Consider the following 20,905-nt stretch of genomic DNA (forward strand, 5'->3'; position numbering starts at 1 on the left):
AATATATCTTCAGTGGTCTTTCAGTGCCTTCCAAAATACGCAACCCAGTGACAAAATTCCGCAGCCATATCCCTTGGTTTGATGCCTCATAACATGCTACAAACTCTGCAGCCATGGTGGATGAAGCTATGAGCGTCTGCTTTGCAGACCTCCAAGAAATTGCTCCGCCAGCTAACAGATAAATATAGCCTGATGTGGATTTCCTACTGTCTTGGCATCTAGCAAAATCGGAGTCGGAATATCCCATGACCTCTAACTTATCCGATCTCCTATATGTGAGCATATATTCCTTTGTTCTCTGTAAATATCGCATAACACGCTTGACTGCTTTCCAATGATCCATGCCAGGATTACTTAAATATCTGCCTAACATGCCAACTATAAACGCAATATCCGGACGCGTACATACTTGAGCATACATTAGACTCCCTACAGCTGAGGCATAAGGAATCTTCTGCATTTCTTGAATTTCAAGACTGTTCTTCAGGCATTGGCTGAGACTAAATTTGTCTCCCTTAGCAACCGGGGTTTCACCTGATTTACAATTTTGCATGCCAAATCTAATGAGTATTTTTTCGATATAGCTCCTTTGTGATAATCCCAGAATACCCCGAGAACGATCTCGAAGTATTTCGATTCCTAATACAAAGGAAGCATCACCAAGATCTTTCATTTCAAAATTCTTAGATAGAAATCTCTTGGTGTCATGCAATAAGTTTATATCGTTTGTGGCAAGTAATATGTCGTCAACATATAAAATCAAAAATATGTGTTTACTCCCACTGAACTTGTGATACACACATTCATCAACAACATTAGTTTCAAAACCATACGAAGTGAGAATTTGATGAAATTTGAAGTACCACTGACGAGAAGCTTGTTTGAGTCCATAGATGGATTTAGTCAATTTGCAAACCATATTCTTTGGGTCTCCTGACACAAAGTTTTCTGGCTGCACCATATAAATTGTTTCTTTAATGTCACCATTAAGAAAAGCTATTTTGACATCCATCTGATGCAACTCAAGATCAAAATATGCAACAAGCGCCATAATTGTCCTAAAAGAATCTTTCGAAGAAACTGGAGAGAAAGTTTCTTTAAAGTCAATTCCTTCTTTTTGAGTAAAGCCTTTGGCTACAAGACGTGCCTTATACCTCTCCACATTACCATTTGAATCCCTTTTGGTTTTAAATATCCATTTACAACCTACGGGCTTCGCACCAACTGGTAATGAGACAAGTTCCCAAACTTTATTGTCTTGCATAGACTTATATTCTTCATTCATGGCTTCTATCCACTTATGAAAGTTGGAACTTTCCATGGCTTGACGAAAGTTGATTGAATCATCTTTCGACATTCCATTTTCTACCTCATGTTCCTGGAGATATACAATATAATCATCTGAAAATACAAATCTCCTTTCTCTGGTGGATCGCCTTAATGGCACAGATTCTTGAGGTTGAGGTTGTAGAGTTTGTTCCTCAGGAACAATTACCTCATCTTGAATGGGGGTTTGAACTATATTATCTTGAACAACATTGTCTGGTTGAGGATTCGAAATTACTTCTCGAGCAATGACAGGAACCTGTGATTGGTCAAAAGTAGTAGTAGGAAGTGGGATTACTCCTGCTTCCTCCTCAAAGACAATGTCTCTAACTGGATTTCTCCCCCCAAACTCAACATCCTCAAAAAATGTTGCAATTCCCGTCTCAAATATACATGGTAATAAAGTTTCATGTTGATGATATCGATGGATTTAGTCAATTTGCAAACCATATTCTTTGGGTCTCCTGACACAAAGTTTTCTGGCTGCACCATATAAATTGTTTCTTTAATGTCACCATTAAGAAAAGCTGTTTTGACATCCATCTGATACAACTCAAGATCAAAATATGCAACAAGCGCCATAATTGTCCTAAAAGAATCTTTCGAAGAAAATGGAGAGAAAGTTTCTTTAAAGTCAATTCCTTCTTTTTGAGTAAAGCCTTTGGCTACAAGACGTGCCTTATACCTCTCCATATTACCATTTGAATCCCTTTTGGTTTTAAATATCCATTTACAACCTACGGGCTTCGCACCAACTGGTAATGAGACAAGTTCCCAAACTTTATTGTCTTGCATAGACTTATATTCTTCATTCATGGCTTCTATCCACTTATGAGAGTTGGAACTTTCCATGGCTTGACGAAAGTTGATTGGATCATCTTTCGACATTCCATTTTCTACCTCATGTTCCTGGAGATATACAATATAATCATCTGAAAATGCAAATCTCCTTTCTCTGGTGGATCGCCTTAATGGCACAGATTCTTGAGGTTGAGGTTGTAGAGTTTGTTCCTCAGGAACAATTACCTCATCTTGAATGGGGGTTTGAATTATATTATCTTGAACAACATTGTCTGGTTGAGGATTCAAAATTACTTCTCGAGCAATGACAGGTATAGGAACCTGTGATTGGTCAAAAGTAGTAGTAGGAAGTGGGATTATTCCTGCTTCCTCCTCAAAGACAATGCCTCTAACTGGATTTCTCCCCCCAAACTCAACATCCTCAAAAAATGTTGCAATTCCCGTCTCAAATATTGACCTATTTGTGGGATCATAAAACTTGTAACCCCGTGATCGTTCGGCATAGCCAATAAAGTAGCTGCTAATGGTTTTACAGTCCAATTTTCGTTCATGAGGTTTATAAGGCCTCGCCTCAGCAGGACACCCCCACACATGCAAATGTTTTAGACTAGGCTTTCACCCAACCCAAAGCTCATAAGGTGTTTTTGCAGCTGCTTTAGTTGGCACCCGATTTAAGATATAAGTTGCTGTCTTTAGAGCCTCACCCCAGAGGGACTCTGGTAAAGTAGAATGACTGATCATACTTCCTACCATATCCTTAAGAGTCCGATTTCGTCTCTCAGATACACCATTCATGCTAGGTGATCCTGGCATGGTGTATTGTGGGACGATTCCACATTCCTCCAGGTATTTTGCAAACGGTCCTGGACGTTGTTCACCTGATCCATCATATCTGCCATAGTATTCACCACCACGGTCAGACATGACACTTTTAATCCGTTTGTTGAGTTGTAACTCAACTTCGGCCTTAAATCTTTTGAAGACGTCCAAAGACTGTGATTTCTCATGGATAAGAAATAGATACCCATATCTGGAATAATCGTCTATGAATGTGATAAAATATTGTTGACCATTCCAAGACGCCATAGGGAATGGGCCACAAATGTCCGTATGAATTAGTTCTAAGACATCTGTAGTCCTATGGGCACCATATTTCTTTATTTTTGTCTGTTTTCCCTTGATACACTCAACACAGACATCAAAATCTGAAAAATCAAGAGAGTCCAAAATTCCATCAGACACAAGGCGCTCAACTCTAGATTTAGAGATGTGACCTAGGCGTTTGTGCCATAATGAGACTGAATTTTCCTTAGTTAATTTACGCTTTGTACCTCGTGATTCCACGTGCAAGGTTGCATTATAAGATGCAATAGTTTCGAGCAAATATAGATTATCAAACACATTAAGTAAACCAGTACCAATAACATTGGAATTAATAGACATACTAAACTTCATATTTCCAAAAGAACAATAATATCCCAATTTGTCCAATACAGAAACAGAAATTAAATTCCGTCTAAAGGACGGTACAACAAAAGTGTCTAATAAATCCAAATAATAACCCGTTTTCAGTAATAATCTAAAGTGCGCTATTGCCTGCACTTCTATTGACTTGCCATCACCCACAAAGATGTATCTTTCAGCATCAGTTGGCTTTCGGTAGTTCAGGCAACCCTGCATAGAAACACATATGTGAGTAGTAGCACCAGAATCTACCCACCAAGTGTTTCTTGGTACTGAAGCTAAATTTATTTCAGAACAGACCAAAACATGAAATGGACCTTTCTTTATACGCCAGACGACGTATTTGGCACAATCCTTCTTTCTGTGTCCAGGCTTGCCACAAAAGAAACAACTATCCTGCGTTTTCTGTTTCTTTGGTTCCGGACCCTGAGGAATAGCAACTTCCTTTCCCTTATGCGTTCTTTTGGCCATATGCTTGGAGGTGCTTGCTAGATGAGCACTTTCAGTCCTTTCTTGCTTCAATCTCTCTTCCTCTTGCACACAAAATGAAATGAGCTCATTGAGAGTCCATTTCTCCTTCTGGCAGTTATAACTGACCTTAAATTGGTTAAATTGTGCAGGAAGAGAGATGAGAACTAAATGCACGAGCAAATCATCAGATAGCTCGAGCTTTAGTGCCTTAAGTTTTGAAGCAAGATGAGACATTTCCATGATGTACTCGCGAACATTACCCTTGCCTTTATACTTTATTGAAATCAAGCTTGCTAAAAGCGTGCTTATTTCAGCCTTATCGTTTTTAGCAAAACGCTTTTGAATTTCTAAAAGAAATTCACCGGCAACGGTAACATCCTCTGTTATTGCACCCCGAAAAACTTCTAGAATCCCACGCTTCATGATCATAAGACTTAGCCTGTTAGAACGATCCCACTTTTCAAAGTACACAGTTTCCTCAGGAGTACTTTGTGTAGTGAGAGCATTCGGTTTTGGCATCCTTAATGCCAAGTCTATGTCCATGCAGCCGAGAACAATCAATATGTTCTCTTTCTAGTCCTTAAAGTTTGTTCCATTTAACATTGGAACATTGTTCATGTTGGCAGAGATTGAAATAGTCGACGTTAAAGCTGAATCGAAAAGAAAATAAAAGGAATAAACAATTATACTCACATTAAGTTACCAAACAGATAATCTCTAAATAAATTAAGAAACTTTCTCTCCAGTTTCTTCGAAAGATTTTTTTAGGACAATTATGGCGCTTGTTGCATATTTTGATCTTGAGTTGCATCAGATGGATGTCAAAACAGCTTTTCTTAATGGTGACATTAAAGAAACAATTTATATGGTGCAGCCAGAAAACTTTGTGTCAGGAGACCCAAAGAATATGGTTTGCAAATTGACTAAATCCATCTATGGACTCAAACAAGCTTCTCATCAGTGGTACTTCAAATTTCATCAAATTCTCACTTCGTATGGTTTTGAAACTAATGTTGTTGATGAATGTGTGTATCACAAGTTCAGTGGGAGTAAACACATATTTTTGGTTTTATATGTTGACGACATATTGCTTGCCACAAACGATATAAACTTATTGCATGACACCAAGAGATTTCTATCTAAGAATTTTGAAATGAAAGATCTTGGTGATGCTTCCTTTGTATTAGGAATCGAAATACTCCGAGATCGTTCTCGGGGTATTCTGGGATTATCACAAAGGAGCTATATCGAAAAAATACTCATTAGATTTGGCATGCAAAATTGTAAATCAGGTGAAACCCCGGTTGCTAAGGGAGACAAGTTTAGTCTCAGCCAATGCCCGAAGAACAGTCTTGAAATTCAAGAAATGCAGAAGATTCCTTATGCCTTAGCTGTAGGGAGTCTAATGTATGCTCAAGTATGTACGCGTCCGGATATTGCGTTTATAGTTGGCATGTTAGGCAGATATTTAAGTAATCCTGGCATGGATCATTGGAAAGCAGTCAAGCGTGTTATGCGATATTTACAGAGAACAAAGGAATATATGCTCACATATAGGAGATCGGATAAGTTAGAGGTCATGGGATATTCCGACTCCGATTTTGCTGGATGCCAAGACAGTAGGAAATCCACATCAGGCTATATTTATTTGTTAGCTGGCGGAGCAATTTCTTGGAGGTCTGCAAAGCAGACGCTCATAGCTTCATCCACCATGGCTGCAGAGTTTGTAGCATGTTATGAGGCATCAAACCAAGGGATATGGCTGCGGAATTTTGTCACTGGGTTGCGTATTTTGGAACGCACTGAAAGACCACTGAAGATATATTGTGACAGTAAGTCTGCAGTTTTATATTCCAATAACAACAGGAGCTCGACAAAATCAAAGCATATTGATATCAAGTTCCTAGTTGTAAAAGAAAGAGTGCAGAGTGGACAGATTTCCATAGAGCACATTGGGACAAACTCCATGATAGCGGATCCACTTACGAAGAAACTACCACCCAAGGTCTTTCATGAGCACACTGCTCATATGGGTGTTGTTCTATTTGAGAACATTCTGGTTTAGTGGGAGTTTGTATTTATATTACTGCTTTATGTCAGCCTTGAGTTTTATTTATGTAATTAGATTAATTTCTGTAGAAATGAAATATTCAGTTTATTACGCTCTGTTACGTATTGTGAAGTATTGATCTCAATAAAGTTAAGTAGGACCAGTTGGACATAGGCATGTATGGATCACATCACATGTAATTTCCATGCTACGCATCCATGATTGATCTATGTCATTTAGCTATATTTGTATACGTGACCATTGGTGGGTCGAGTTACGATTGATGTAACGAAGACCGCTTTGATCCTATATTAATATAGTTAAGGGACAAGATTGTTTGGATACCCTCAAGTTATGATAACAAATTTCTGAGCTCACTAAAGTTAAGCACATTTTTCAGGATACATATGTGGTCCAGTGGGAGATTGTTAGATAATGTCTCAATGGGACCACATAATTAAATGTGGTGTTATCATTTATAAGAAGCCTACAATATAAGTGATTCAATTTAGTTAATAGGCTTAAGGGTATATGTGTTATGGACCTAATGTGTAGATACTAGTTGTATAATTTCTATTTCTATGAGGGGCAAAAATAGAAATTAAAACATATTGGTTAAAGTTGTTTTCATTAACTTTCAGTTTTAAAACCAATAATGGTTAATTTATTGGTTTTCATTACCTTTCAGTTTTAAAACCAATAATGGTTAATTTATTGGTTTTCATTACCTTTCAGTTATGAAAACCAATTACAACCTTTAAAAGGTTATGGTCCCTATTCCTTCCTAAGGTGAAAAATAAGAACACTGTTTTGTTTTTCTAAATCCTCTCAAGGAGAAACATAAGGCACCGAAGGGGAAAGGATTAGAAGGCAATAACATAGTCAATATCAAGGTTTTATTGACAATCAGACGCTTCCGTTTAACCGTTCATCGATGGATTCAGGTATGTCATTTTGTCTTGATTTCTTGATGATATACATGGTAGATGATCCGAAACATAAAGTTTCATGTTCTGAAATTTAGAAATCTTTAAATTTAATGTAATTTCATACAACGTCTACGGAAATTTAATTTTCTAATGTTCTAAATATAAGTCAATTCAAACAAGATGTCACAAAAGTGATCTCTCTTGTCTAGATTGTTTTATATGGAATGTTTTGAAATTCATGTCTGTGTATCTCATGCGGGTATTTATCGGTCCAAAGACATGATTAAGACTTGGCAGAATTACACACACATTTTGTGGTGATAAACATGTGCCAATTGTCAAGGAAACCTAATGTGAATAATAAATCCATCAAAAGATAGATTTGTTATTTGACATAACTTATTGTCAATGTTTGATCATTACAACAAGAATACCACTTACAGTTAATATCACTACCCAAAGGCTTGGTATTAATGTTGTGCTAGGTATCTTGAGATGTTGTCATTAAATTAATTTATTTAGAGATTATCTGTTTGGTAACTTAATGTGAATATAATTGTTTATTCCTTTTATTTTCTTTTCGATTCGGCTTTAATGTCGACTACTTCAATCTCAGCCAATGCCCGAAGAACAGTCTTGAAATTCAAGAAATGCAGAAGATTCCTTATGCCTCAGCTGTAGGGAGTCTAATGTATGCTCAAGTATGTACGCGTCCGGATATTGCGTTTATAGTTGGCATGTTAGGCAGATATTTAAGTAATCCTGGCATATATCATTGGAAAGCAGTCAAGCGTGTTATGCGATATTTACAGAGAACAGAGGAATATATGCTCACATATAGGAGATCGGATAAGTTAGAGGCCATTGGATATTCCGACTCCGATTTTGCTGGATGCCAAGACAGTAGGAAATCCACATCAAGCTATATTTATCTGTTAGCTGGCGGAGCAATTTCTTGGAGGTCTGCAAAGCAGACGCTCATAGCTTCATCCACCATGGCTGCAGAGTTTGTAGCATGTTATGAGGCATCAAACCAAGGGATATGGCTGCGGAATTTTGTCACTGGGTTGCGTATTTTGGAAGGCACTGAAAGACTACTTAAGATATATTGTGACAATAAGTCTGCAGTTTTATATTCCAATAACAACAGGAGCTCGACAAAATCAAAGCATATTGATATCAAGTTCCTAGTTGTAAAAGAAAAAGTGCAGAGTGGACAGATTTCCATAGAGCACATTGGGACAAACTCCATGATAGCGGATCCACTTACGAACAAACTACCACCCAAGGTCTTTCATGACCACACTGCTCATATGGGTGTTGTTCTATTTGAGAACATTCTGGTTTAGTGGGAGATTGTATTTATATTACTGCTTTATGTCAGCCTTGAGTTTTATCTATGTAATTAGATTAATTTCTGCAGAAATGAAGTATTCAGTTTATTATGCTCTGTTATGTATTGTGAAGTATTGATCTCAATAAAGTTAAGTAGGACCAGTTGGACATAGGCATGTATGGATCACATCACATGTAATTTCCATGCTACGCATCCATGATTGATCTATGTCATTTAGCTATATTTGTATACGTGACCATTGGTGGGTCGAGTTACGATTGATGTAACGAAGACCGCTTTGATCCTATATTAATATAGTTAATGGATAAGATTGTTTGGATACCCTCAAGTTATGATAACAAATTTCTGAGCTCACTAAAGTTAAGCACATTTTTCAAGATACATATGTGGTCTAGTGGGAGATTGTTAGATAATGTCTCAATGGGACCACATAATAAAATGTGGTGTTATCATTTATAAGAAGCCTACAATTTAAGTGATTCAATTTAGTTAATAGGCTTAATGGTATATGTGTTAAGGACCTAATGTGTAGATACTTGTTGTATAATTTCTATTACTATGAGGGGCAGAAATAGAAATTAAAACATATTGGTTAAAGTTGGTTTTCATTAACTTTCAGTTTTAAAACCAATAATGGTTAATTTATTGGTTTTCATTACCTTTCAGTTTTAAAACCAATAATGGTTAATTTATTGGATTTCATTTGGTGCCTTATGTTTCTCCTTGGGAGGATTTAGAAAAACAAAACAGTGTTCTTATTTTTTTTCTTCACCTTAGGAAGGAATAGGGACCATAACCTTTTAAAGGTTGTAATTGGTTTTCATAACTAAAAGGTAATGAAAATCAGTAAATTAACCATTAATAAATTAACCATTATTGGTTTTAAAACTGAAAGGTAATGAAAACCAACTTTAACCAATATGTTTTAATTTCTATTTCTGCCCCTCATAGAAATAGAAATTATACAACTAGTATCTACACATTAGGTCCACAACACATATACCCTTAAGCCTATTAACTAAATTGAATCACTTAAATTGTAGGCTTCTTATAAATGATAACACCACATTTAATTATGTGGTCCCATTGAGACATTATCTAACAATCTCCCACTGGATCACATATGTATCTTGAAAAATGTGCTTAACTTTAGTGAGCTCAGAAATTTGTTATCATAACTTGAGGGTATCCAAACAATCTTGTCCATTAACTATATTAATATAGGATCAAAGCGGTCTTTGTTACATCAATCGTAGCTCGACCCACCAATGGTCACGTATACAAATATAGCTAAATGACATAGATCAATCATGGATGCGTAGCACGGAAATTACATGTGATGTGATCCATACATGTCTATGTCCAACTGGTCATACTTAACTTTATTGAGATCAATACTTCACAATACGTAACAGAGCGTAATAAACTGAATACTTCATTTCTGCAGAAATTAATCTAATTACATAGATAAAACTCAAGGCTGACATAAAGCAGTAATATAAATACAAACTCCCACTAAACCAGAATGTTCTCAAATAGAACAACACCCATATGAGTAGTGTGCTCATGAAAGACCTTGGGTGGTAGTTTCTTCGTAAGTGGATCTGCTATCATGGAGTTTGTCCCAATGTGCTCTATGGAAATCTGTCCACTCTGCACTCTTTCTTTTACAACTAGGAACTTGATATCAATATGCTTTGATTTTGTCGAGCTCCTATTGTTATTGGAATATAAAACAGCAGACTTATTGTCACAATATATCTTAAATGGTCTTTCAGTGCCTTCCAAAATACGCAACCTAGTGACAAAATTCCGCAGCCATATCCCTTGGTTTGATGCCTCATAACATGCTACAAACTCTGCAGCCATGGTGGATGAAGCTATGAGCGTCTGCTTTGCAGACCTCCAAGAAATTGCTCCGCCAGCTAACAGATAAATATAGCCTGATGTGGATTTCCTACTGTCTTGGCATCCAGAAAAATCGGAGTCGGAATATCCAATGACCTCTAACTTATCCGATCTCCTATATGTGAGCATATATTCCTTTGTTCTCTGTAAATATCGCATAACACGCTTGACTGCTTTCCAATGATCCATGCTAGGATTACTTAAATATCTGCCTAACATGCCAACTATAAACGCAATATCCGGACGCGTACATACTTGAGCATACATTAGACTCCCTACAGCTGAGGCATAAGGAATCTTCTGCATTTCTTGAATTTCAAGACTGTTCTTCGGGCATTGGCTGGGACTAAATTTGTCTCCCTTTGCAACCGGGGTTTCACCTGATTTACAATTTTGCATGCCAAATCTAATGAGTATTTTTTCGATATAGCTCCTTTGTGATAATCCCAGAATACCCCGAGAACGATCTCGGAGTATTTCGATTCCTAATACAAAGGAAACATCACCAAGATCTTTCATTTCAAAATTCTTAGATAGAAATCTCTTGGTGTCATGCAATAAGTTTATATCGTTTGTGGCAAGCAATATGTCGTCAACATATAAAACCAAAAATATGTGTTTACTCCCACTGAACTTGTGATACACACATTCATCAACAACGTTACTTTCAAAACCATACGAAGTGAGAACTTGATGAAATTTGAAGTACCACTGACGAAAAGCTTGTTTGAGTCCATAGATGGATTTAGTCAATTTGCAAACCATATTCTTTGGGTCTCCTGACACAAAGTTTTCTGGTTGCACCATATAAATTGTTTCTTTAATGTCACCATTAAGAAAAGCTGTTTTAACATCCATCTGATGCAACTCAAGATCAAAATATGCAACAAGCGCCATAATTGTCCTAAAAGAATCTTTCGAAGAAACTGGAGAGAAAGTTTCTTTAAAGTCAATTCCTTCTTTTTGAGTAAAGCCTTTGGCTACAAGACATGCCTTATACCTCTCCACATTACCATTTGAATCCCTTTTGGTTTTAAATATCCATTTACAACCTACGGGCTTCGCACCAACTGGTAATGAGACAAGTTTCCAAACTTTATTGTCTTGCATAGACTTATATTCGTCATTCATGGCTTCTATCCACTTATGAGAGTTGGAACTTTCCATGGCTTGACGAAAGTTGATTGGATCATCTTTTGACATTCCATTTTCTACCTCATGTTCCTGGAGATATACAATATAATCATCTGAAAATGCAAATCTCCTTTCTCTGGTGGATCGCCTTAATGGCACAAATTCTTGAGGTTGAGGTTGTAGAGTTTGTTCCTCAGGAACAATTACCTCATCTTGAATGGGGGTTTGAACTATATTATCTTGAACAACATTGTCTGGTTGAGGATTCGAAATTACTTCTCGAGCAATGACAGGTATAGGAACCTGTGATTGGTCAAAAGTAGTAGTAGGAAGTGGGATTACTCCTGCTTCTTCCTCAAAGACAATGTCTCTAACTGGATTTCTCCCCCCAAACTCAACATCCTCAAAAAATGTTGCATTTCCCGTCTCAAATATTGACCTATTTGTGAGATCATAAAACTTGTAACCCCGTGATCGTTCGGCATAGCCAATAAAGTAGCTGCTAATGGTTTTAGAGTCCAATTTTCGTTCATGAGGTTTATAAGGCCTCGCCTCAGCAGGACACCCCCACACATGCAAATGTTTTAGACTAGGCTTTCGCCCAACCCAAAGCTCATAAGGTGTTTTTGCAGCTGCTTTAGTTGGCACCCGATTTAAGATATAAGTTGCTGTCTTTAGAGCCTCACCCCAGAGGGACTCTGGTAAAGTAGAATGACTGATCATACTTCTTACCATATCCTTAAGAGTCCGGTTTCGTCTCTCAGATACACCATTCATGCTAGGTGATCCTGGCATGGTGTATTGTGGGACGATTCCACATTCCTCCAGGTATTTTGCAAACGGTCCTGGACGTTGTTCACTTGATCCATCATATCTGCCATAGTATTCACCACCACGGTCAGACCTGACACTTTTAATCCGTTTGTTGAGTTGTAACTCAACTTCGGCCTTAAATCTTTTGAAGACGTCCAAAGACTGTGATTTCTTATGGATAAGAAATAGATACCCATATCTGGAATAATCGTCTATGAATGTGATAAAATATTGTTGACCATTCCAAGACGCCATAGGGAATGGGCCACAAATGTCCGTATAGCAAAACGCTTTTGAATTTCTAAAAGAAATTCACCGGCAACGGTAACATCCTCTGTTATTGCACCCCGAAAAACTTCTGGAATCCCACGCTTCATGATCATAAGACTTAGCCTGTTAGAACGATCCCACTTTTCAAAGTACACAGTTTCCTCAGGAGTACTTTGTGTAGTGAGAGCATTCGGTTTTGGCATCCTTAATGCCAAGTCTATGTCCATGCAGCCGAGAACAATCAATATGTTCTCTTTCCAGTCCTTAAAGTTTGTTCCATTTAACATTGGAACATTGTTCATGTTGGCAGAGATTGAATTTGTCGACATTAAAGCTGAATCGAAAAGAAAATAAAAGGAATAAACAATTATACTCACATTAAGTTACCAAACAGATAATCTCTAAATAAATTAATTTAATGACAACATCTCAAGATACCTAGCACAACATTAATACCAAGCCTTTGGGTAGTGATATTAACTGTAAGTGGTATTCTTGTTGTAATGATCAAACATTGACAATAAGTTATGTCAAATAACAAATCTATCTTTTGATGGATTTATTATTCACATTAGGTTTCCTTGACAATTGGCACATGTTTATCACCACAAAATGTGTGTGTAATTCTGCCAAGTCTTAATCATGTCTTTGGACCGATAAATACCCGCATGAGATACACAGACATGAATTTCAAAACATTCCATATAATACAATCTAGACAAGAGAGATCACTTTTGTGACATCTTGTTTGAATTGACTTATATTTAGAACATTAGAAAATTAAATTTCCGTAGACGTTGTATGAAATTACTTTAAATTTAAAGATTTCTAAATTTGTTACCCCGTATATGTTATATAATCTGCAGCAATCCCAATTATATACATATATATATATATATATATATATATATATAAATACATGATGTTCACCATTTGAAAAATGAACCGCCCATCCGAATTATGTTCCATTTCCAGAAAACAAAACAGAATTTGCAGTAGAGGGAAAAACAGAAATACAAAAACAGAATTTGATTCCAAGAAACTAAATAGGATGAATAAAAGCATATATATTCTGATAATACACATGATATAACCGCTCTGATACCACTTGTTACTACTACTTTTGACCAATCACAGGTTCCTGTCATTGCTCGAGAAGTAATTTCGAATCATGGAAACTGTGGTCTTTTCTTGATAATACACATGGTAAATGCTCCAAAGTACAAGGTTTATGTTTACAAGTGGTATCAGAGCGGTTATATCATGTGTATTATCAGAATAGATATGCTTTTATTCATCCTATTTAGTTTCTTGGAATTAGATTCTATTTTTTGTATTTCTGTTTTTCCCTCTGCTGCAAATTCTGTTTTGTTTTCTGGAAATGGAACATAATTCGGATGGGCGGTTCATTTTTCAAATGGTGAACATCATGTATTTATATATATATGTATATAATTGGGATGGCTGCAGATTATATAACATATACGGGGTAACAAATTTAGAAATCTTTAAATTTAATGTAATTTCATACAACGTCTACGGAAATTTAATTTTCTAATGTTCTAAATATAAGTCAATTCAAACAAGATGTCACAAAAGTGATCTCTCTTGTCTAGATTGTTTTATATGGAATGTTTTGAAAGTCATGTCTGTGTATCTCATGCGGGCATTTATCGGTCCAAAGACATGATTAAGACTTGGCAGAATTACACACACATTTTGTGGTGATAAACATGTGCCAATTGTCAAGGAAACCTAATGTGAATAATAAATCCATCAAAAGATAGATTTGTTATTTGACATAACTTATTGTCAATGTTTGATCATTACAACAAGAATACCACTTACAGTTAATATCACTACCCAAAGGCTTGGTATTAATGTTGTGCTAGGTATCTTGAGATGTTGTCATTAAATTAATTTATTTAAAGATTATCTGTTTGGTAACTTAATGTGAGTATAATTGTTTATTCCTTTTATTTTCTTTTCGATTCAGCTTTAATGTCGACTAATTCAATCTCTGCCAACATGAACAATGTTCCAATGTTAAATGGAACAAACTTTAAGGACTGGAAAGAGAACATATTGATTGTTCTCGGCTGCATGGACATATTGGCATTAAGGATGCCAAAACCGAATGCTCTCACTGCACAAAGTACTCCTGAGGAAACTGTGTACTTTGAAAAGTGGGATCGTTCTAACAGGCTAAGTCTTATGATCATGAAGCGTGGGATTCCAGAAGTTTTTCGGGGTGCAATAACAGAGGATGTTACCGTTGCCGGTGAGTTTCTTTTAGAAATTCAAAAACGTTTTGCTAAAAACGATAAGGCTGAAACAAGCACGCTTTTAGCAAGCTTGATTTCAATAAAGTACAAAGGCAAGAGTAATGTTCGCGAGTACATCATGGAAATGTCTCATCTTGCTTCAAAACTTAAGGCCTTCCTGCACAATTTAACCAATTTAAGGTCAGTTATAACTGCCAGAAGGAGAAATGGACTCTCAATGAGCTCATTTCATTTTGTGTGCAAGAGGAAGAGAGATTGAAGCAAGAAAGGACTGAAAGTGCTCATCTGGAAAGCACCTCCAAGCTTACGGGCAAAAGAAAGCATAAGGGAAAGGAAGTTGCTATTCCTCAGGGTCCGGAACCAAAGAAACAGAAAGTGCAGGATGGTTATTTCTTTTGTGGCAAGCCCGGACACAGAAAGAAGGATTGTGCCAAATACGTCGCCTGGCGTGTAAAGAAAGGTACATCTCATGTTTTGGTCTGTTCTGAAATAAATTTAGCTTCAGTACCAAGAAACACTTGGTGGGTAGATTCTGGTGCTACTACTCACATATGTGTTTCTATGCAGGGTTGCCTGAACTACCGAAAGCCAACTGATGCTGAAAGATACATCCTTGTGGGTGATGGCAAGTCAATAGAAGTACAGACAATAGCGCACTTTAGATTATTACTGAAAACAGGTTATTATTTGGATTTATTAGACACTTTTGTTGTACCGTCCTTTAGACGGAATTTAATTTATGTTTCTGTATTGGACAAATTGGGATATTATTGTTCTTTTGGAAATATGAAGTTTAGTATGTCTATTAATTCCAATGTTGTTGGTACTGGTTTACTTAATGTGTTTGATAATCTATATTTGCTCGAAACTATTGCATCTTATAATGCAACCTTGCACGTGGAATCACGAGGTACAAAGCGTAAATTAACTAAGGAAAATTCAGCCTCATTATGGCACAAACGCCTAGGTCACATCTCTAAATCTAGAGTTGAGCGCCTTGTGTCTGATGGAATTTTGGACTCTCTTGATTTTTCAGATTTTGATGTCTGTGTTGAGTGTATCAAGGGAAAACAGACCAAAATAAAGAAATATGGTGCCCATAGGACTACAGATGTCTTAGAACTAATTCATACGGACATTTGTGGCCCATTCCCTATGGCGTCTTGGAATGGTCAACAATATTTTATCACATTCATAGACGACTATTCCAGATATGGGTATCTATTTCTTATCCATGAGAAATCACAGTCTTTGGACGTATTCAAAAAATTTAAGGCCGAAGTTGAGTTACAACTCAACAAACGGATTAAAAGTGTCAGGTCTGACCGTGGTGGTGAATACTATGGCAGATATGATGGATCAGGTGAACAACGTCCAGGACCGTTTGCAAAATACCTGGAGGAATGTGGAATCGTCCCACAATACACCATGCCAGGATCACCTAGCATGAATGGTGTATCTGAGAGACGAAATCGGACTCTTAAGGATATGGTAAGAAATATGATCAGTCATTCTACTTTACCAGAGTCCCTCTGGGGTGAGGCTCTAAAGACAGCAACTTATATCTTAAATCAGGTGCCAACTAAAGCAGCTGCAAAAACAACTTATGAGCTTTGGGTTGGGCGAAAGCCTAGTCTAAAACATTTGCATGTGTGGGGGTGTCCTGCTGAGGCGAGGCCTTATAAACCTCATGAACGAAAATTGGACTCTAAAACCATTAGCAGCTACTTTATTGGCTATGCCGAACGATCACGGGGTTACAAGTTTAATGATCCCACAAATAGGTCAATATTTGAGACGGGAATTGCAACATTTTTTGAGGATGTTGAGTTTAGGGGGAGAAATCCAGTTAGAGACATTGTCTTTGAGGAGGAAGCAGGAGTAATCCCACTTCCTACTACTACTTTTGACCAATCACAGGTTCCTATACCTGTCATTGCTCGAGAAGTAATTTCGGATCCTCAACTAGACAATGTTGTTCAAGATAATATAGTTAAAAACCCCATTCAAGATGAGGTAATTGTTCCTGAGGAACAAACTCTACAACCTCAACCTCAAGAATCTGTGCCATTAAGGCGATCCACCAGAGAAAGGAGAATTGCATTTTCAGATGATTATATTATATATCTCCAGGAACATGAGGTAGAAAATGGAATGTCGAAAGATGATCCAATCAACTTTCGTCAAGCCATGGAAAGTTTCAACTCTCATAAATGGATAGAAGCCATGAATGAAGAATATAAGGCACTGCAAGACCACTTAAGTTATATTGTGACAATAAGTCTGCAGTTTTATATTCCAATAACAACAAGAGCTCGACAAAATCGAAGCATATTGATATGAAGTTCCTAGTTGTAAAAGAAAGAGTGCAGAGTGGACAGATTTCCATAGAGCACATTGGGACAAACTCCATGATAGCGGATCCACTTACGAAGGGACTACCACCCAAGGTCTTTCATGAGCACACTGCTCAGATGGGTGTTGTTCTATTTGAGAACATTCTGGTTTAGTGGGAGTTTGTATTTATATTACTGCTTTATATCAGCCTTGAGTTTTATCTATATAATTAGATTAATTTATGCAGAAATGAAGTATTTAGTTTATTACGCTCTGTTACGTATTGTGAAGTATTGATCTCAATAAAGTTAAGTAGGACCAGTTGGACATAGGCATGTATGGATCACATCACATGTAATTTGCATGCTACGCATCCATGATTGATCTATGTCATTTAGCTATATTTGTATACGTGACCATTGGTGGGTCGAGTTACGATTGATGTAACGAAGACCACTTTGATCCTATATTAATATAGTTAATGGACAAGATTGTTTGGATACCCTCAAGTTATGATAACAAATTTCTGAGCTCACTAAAGTTAAGCACATTTTTCAAGATACATATGTGGTCCAGTGGGAGATTGTTAGATAATGTCTCAATGGGACCACATAATTAAATGTGGTGTTATCATTTATAAGAAGCCTACAATTTAAGTGATTCAATTTAGTTAATAGGCTTAAGGGTATATGTGTTATGGACCTAATGTGTAGATACTAGTTATATAATTTCTATTTCTATGAGGGGCAGAAATAGAAATTAAAACATATTGGTTAAAGTTGGTTTTCACTACCTTTCAGTTTTAAAACCAATAATGGTTAATTTATTGGTTTTCATTACCTTTCAGTTTTAAAACCAATAATTGTTAATTTATTGGTTTTCATTACCTTTCAGTTTTAAACCAATAATGGTTAATTTATTGGTTTTCATTACCTTTCAGTTATGAAAACCAATTACAACCTTTAAAAGGTTATGGTCCCTATTCCTTCCTAAGGTGGAAAGATAAGAACACTGTTTTGTTTTTCTAAATCCTCTCAAGGAGAAACATAAGGCACCAAAGGGGAAAGGATTAGAAGGCAATAACATAGTCAATATAAAGGTTTAGAATTGACTTATATTTAGAACATTAGAAAATTAAATTTCCGTAGACGTTGTATGAAATTACATTAAATTTAAAGATTTCTAAATTTGTTACCCCGTATATGTTATATAATCTGCAGCAATCCCAATTATATACATATATATATATATAAATACATGATGTTCACCATTTGAAAAAATGAACCGCCCATCCGAATTATGTTCCAATTCCAGAAAACAAAACAGAATTTGCAGCAGAGGGAAAAACATAAATACAAAAAACAGAATCTGATTCCAAGAAACTAAATAGGATGAATTTAAAAGGTTATGGTCCATTTTCCTTCCCAAGGTGGAAAAAAAAAAATAAGAACATTGTTTTGTTTTTCTAAATCCTCTCAAGGAGAAACATAAGGCACCAAAGGGGAAAGGATTAGAAGGCAATAACATAGTCAATATCAAGGTTATATTGACAATCAGACGCTTCCGTTTAACCGTTCATCGATGGATTCAGGTATGTCATTTTGTCTTGATTTCTTGATAATACACATGGTAAATGATCCAAAGTGTAAGGTTTATGTTTTGAAATTTATGTTTAACAATAGGTATCAGAGCATGCATATCATGTGTCTTATCAGAATTGATATGCTTTATTCATTCTATTTAGTTTCCTGGAATCAGATTCTGAATTTTCTTATGGATGTAAATTCTGTTTTTTCCTGTTTTGTTCTGTGAAAATGGCAATCTGTTTTCTGGAATTGTAAAATGATTCGGTGGGCAGTTTTTTTTTGGACCCGTCAATTCTATTTATATATGTATATATATAATTGGAATTGCTGCAGATTATATAACATATACGGGGTCACAAATTTAGAAATCTTTAAATTTAATGTAATTTCATACAACGTCTACAGAAATTTAATTTTCTAACATTCTCAATATAAGTCAATTCAAACAAGATGTCACAAAAGTGATCTCTCTTGTCTAGATTGTTTTATATGGAATGTTTTGAAGTTTATGTATGTGTATCTCATGCGGGTATTTATCGGTCCAAAGACATGATTAAGACTTGACAGAATTACACACACATTTTGTGGTGATAAACATGTGCCAATTGTCAAGAAAACCTAATGTGAATAATAAATCCATCAAAAGATAGATTTGTTATTTGACATAACTTATTGTCAATGTTTGATCATTACAACAAGAATACCACTTACAGTTAATATCACTACCCAAAGGCTTGGTATTAATGTTGTGCTAGGTATCTTGAGAAGTTGTCATTAAATTAATTTATTTAGAGATTAGTTGTAAAAGAAAGAGTGCAGAGTGGACAGATTTCCATAGAGCACATTGGGACAAACTCCATGATAGCGGATCCACTTACGAAGAAACTACCACCCAAGGTCTTTCATGAGCACACTGCTCATATGGGTGTTGTTCCATTTGAGAACATTCTGGTTTAGTGGGAGTTTGTATTTATATTACTGCTTTATGTCAGCCTTGAGTTTTATCTATGTAATTAGATTAATTTCTGCAGAAATGAAATATTCAGTTTATTACGCTCTGTTACGTATTGTGAAGTATTGATCTCAATAAAGTTAAGTAGGACCAGTTGGAAATAGGCATGTATGGATCACATCACATGTAATTTCCATGCTACGCATCCATGATTGATCTATGTCATTTAGCTGTATTAGTATAGGTGACCATTGGTGGGTCGAGTTACGATTGATGTAACGATGACCGCTTTGATCCTATATTAATATAGTTAATGGACAAGATTGTTTGGATACCCTCAAGTTATGATAACAAATTTCTGAGCTCACTAAAGTTAAGCACATTTTTTAGGATACATATGTGGTCCAGTGGGAGATCAATCCCAATTATATACATATATATATAAATACATGATGTTCACCATTTGAAAAATGAAACGCCCATCCGAATTATGTTCCATTTTTAGAAAACAAAACAGAATTTGCAGCAGAGGGAAAAACAGAAATACAAAAAACAAAATCTGATTCCAGGAAACTAAATAGAATGAATAAAGCATATCAATTCTGATAAGACACATGATATGCATGCTCTGATACCAATTGTTAAACATAAATTTCAAAACATAAACCTTACACTTTGGATCATCTACCATGTATATCATCAAGAAATCAAGACAAAATGACATACCTGAATCCATCGATGAACGGTTAAACGGAAGCGTCTGATTGTCAATATAACCTTGATATTGACTATGTTATTGCCTTCTAATCCTTTCCCCTTTGATGCCTTATGTTTCTCCTTGAGAGGATTTAGAAAACAAACCTTTTTTCATGTTTCTTAAGCACATTTTTCAAGATACATATGTGGTCCAGTGGGAGATTGTTAGATAATGTCTCAATGGGACTACATAATTAAATGTGGTGTTATCATTTATAAGAAGCCTACAATTTAAGTGATTCAATTTAGTTAATAGGCTTAAGGGTATATGTGTTATGGACCTAATGTGTAGATACTAGTTGTATAATTTCTATTTCTATGAGGGGCAGAAATAGAAATTAAAACATATTGGTTAAAGTTGGTTTTCATTACCTTTCAGTTTTAAAACCAATAATGGTTAATTTATTGGTTTTTATTACCTTTCAGTTTTAAAACCAATAATGGTTAATTTATTGGTTTTCATTAC

This window comes from Camellia sinensis, chromosome 10, assembly GCF_055761805.1.
Source record: "Camellia sinensis isolate YWXY chromosome 10, ASM5576180v1, whole genome shotgun sequence".
Classification (NCBI taxonomy): Eukaryota; Viridiplantae; Streptophyta; class Magnoliopsida; order Ericales; family Theaceae; genus Camellia; species Camellia sinensis.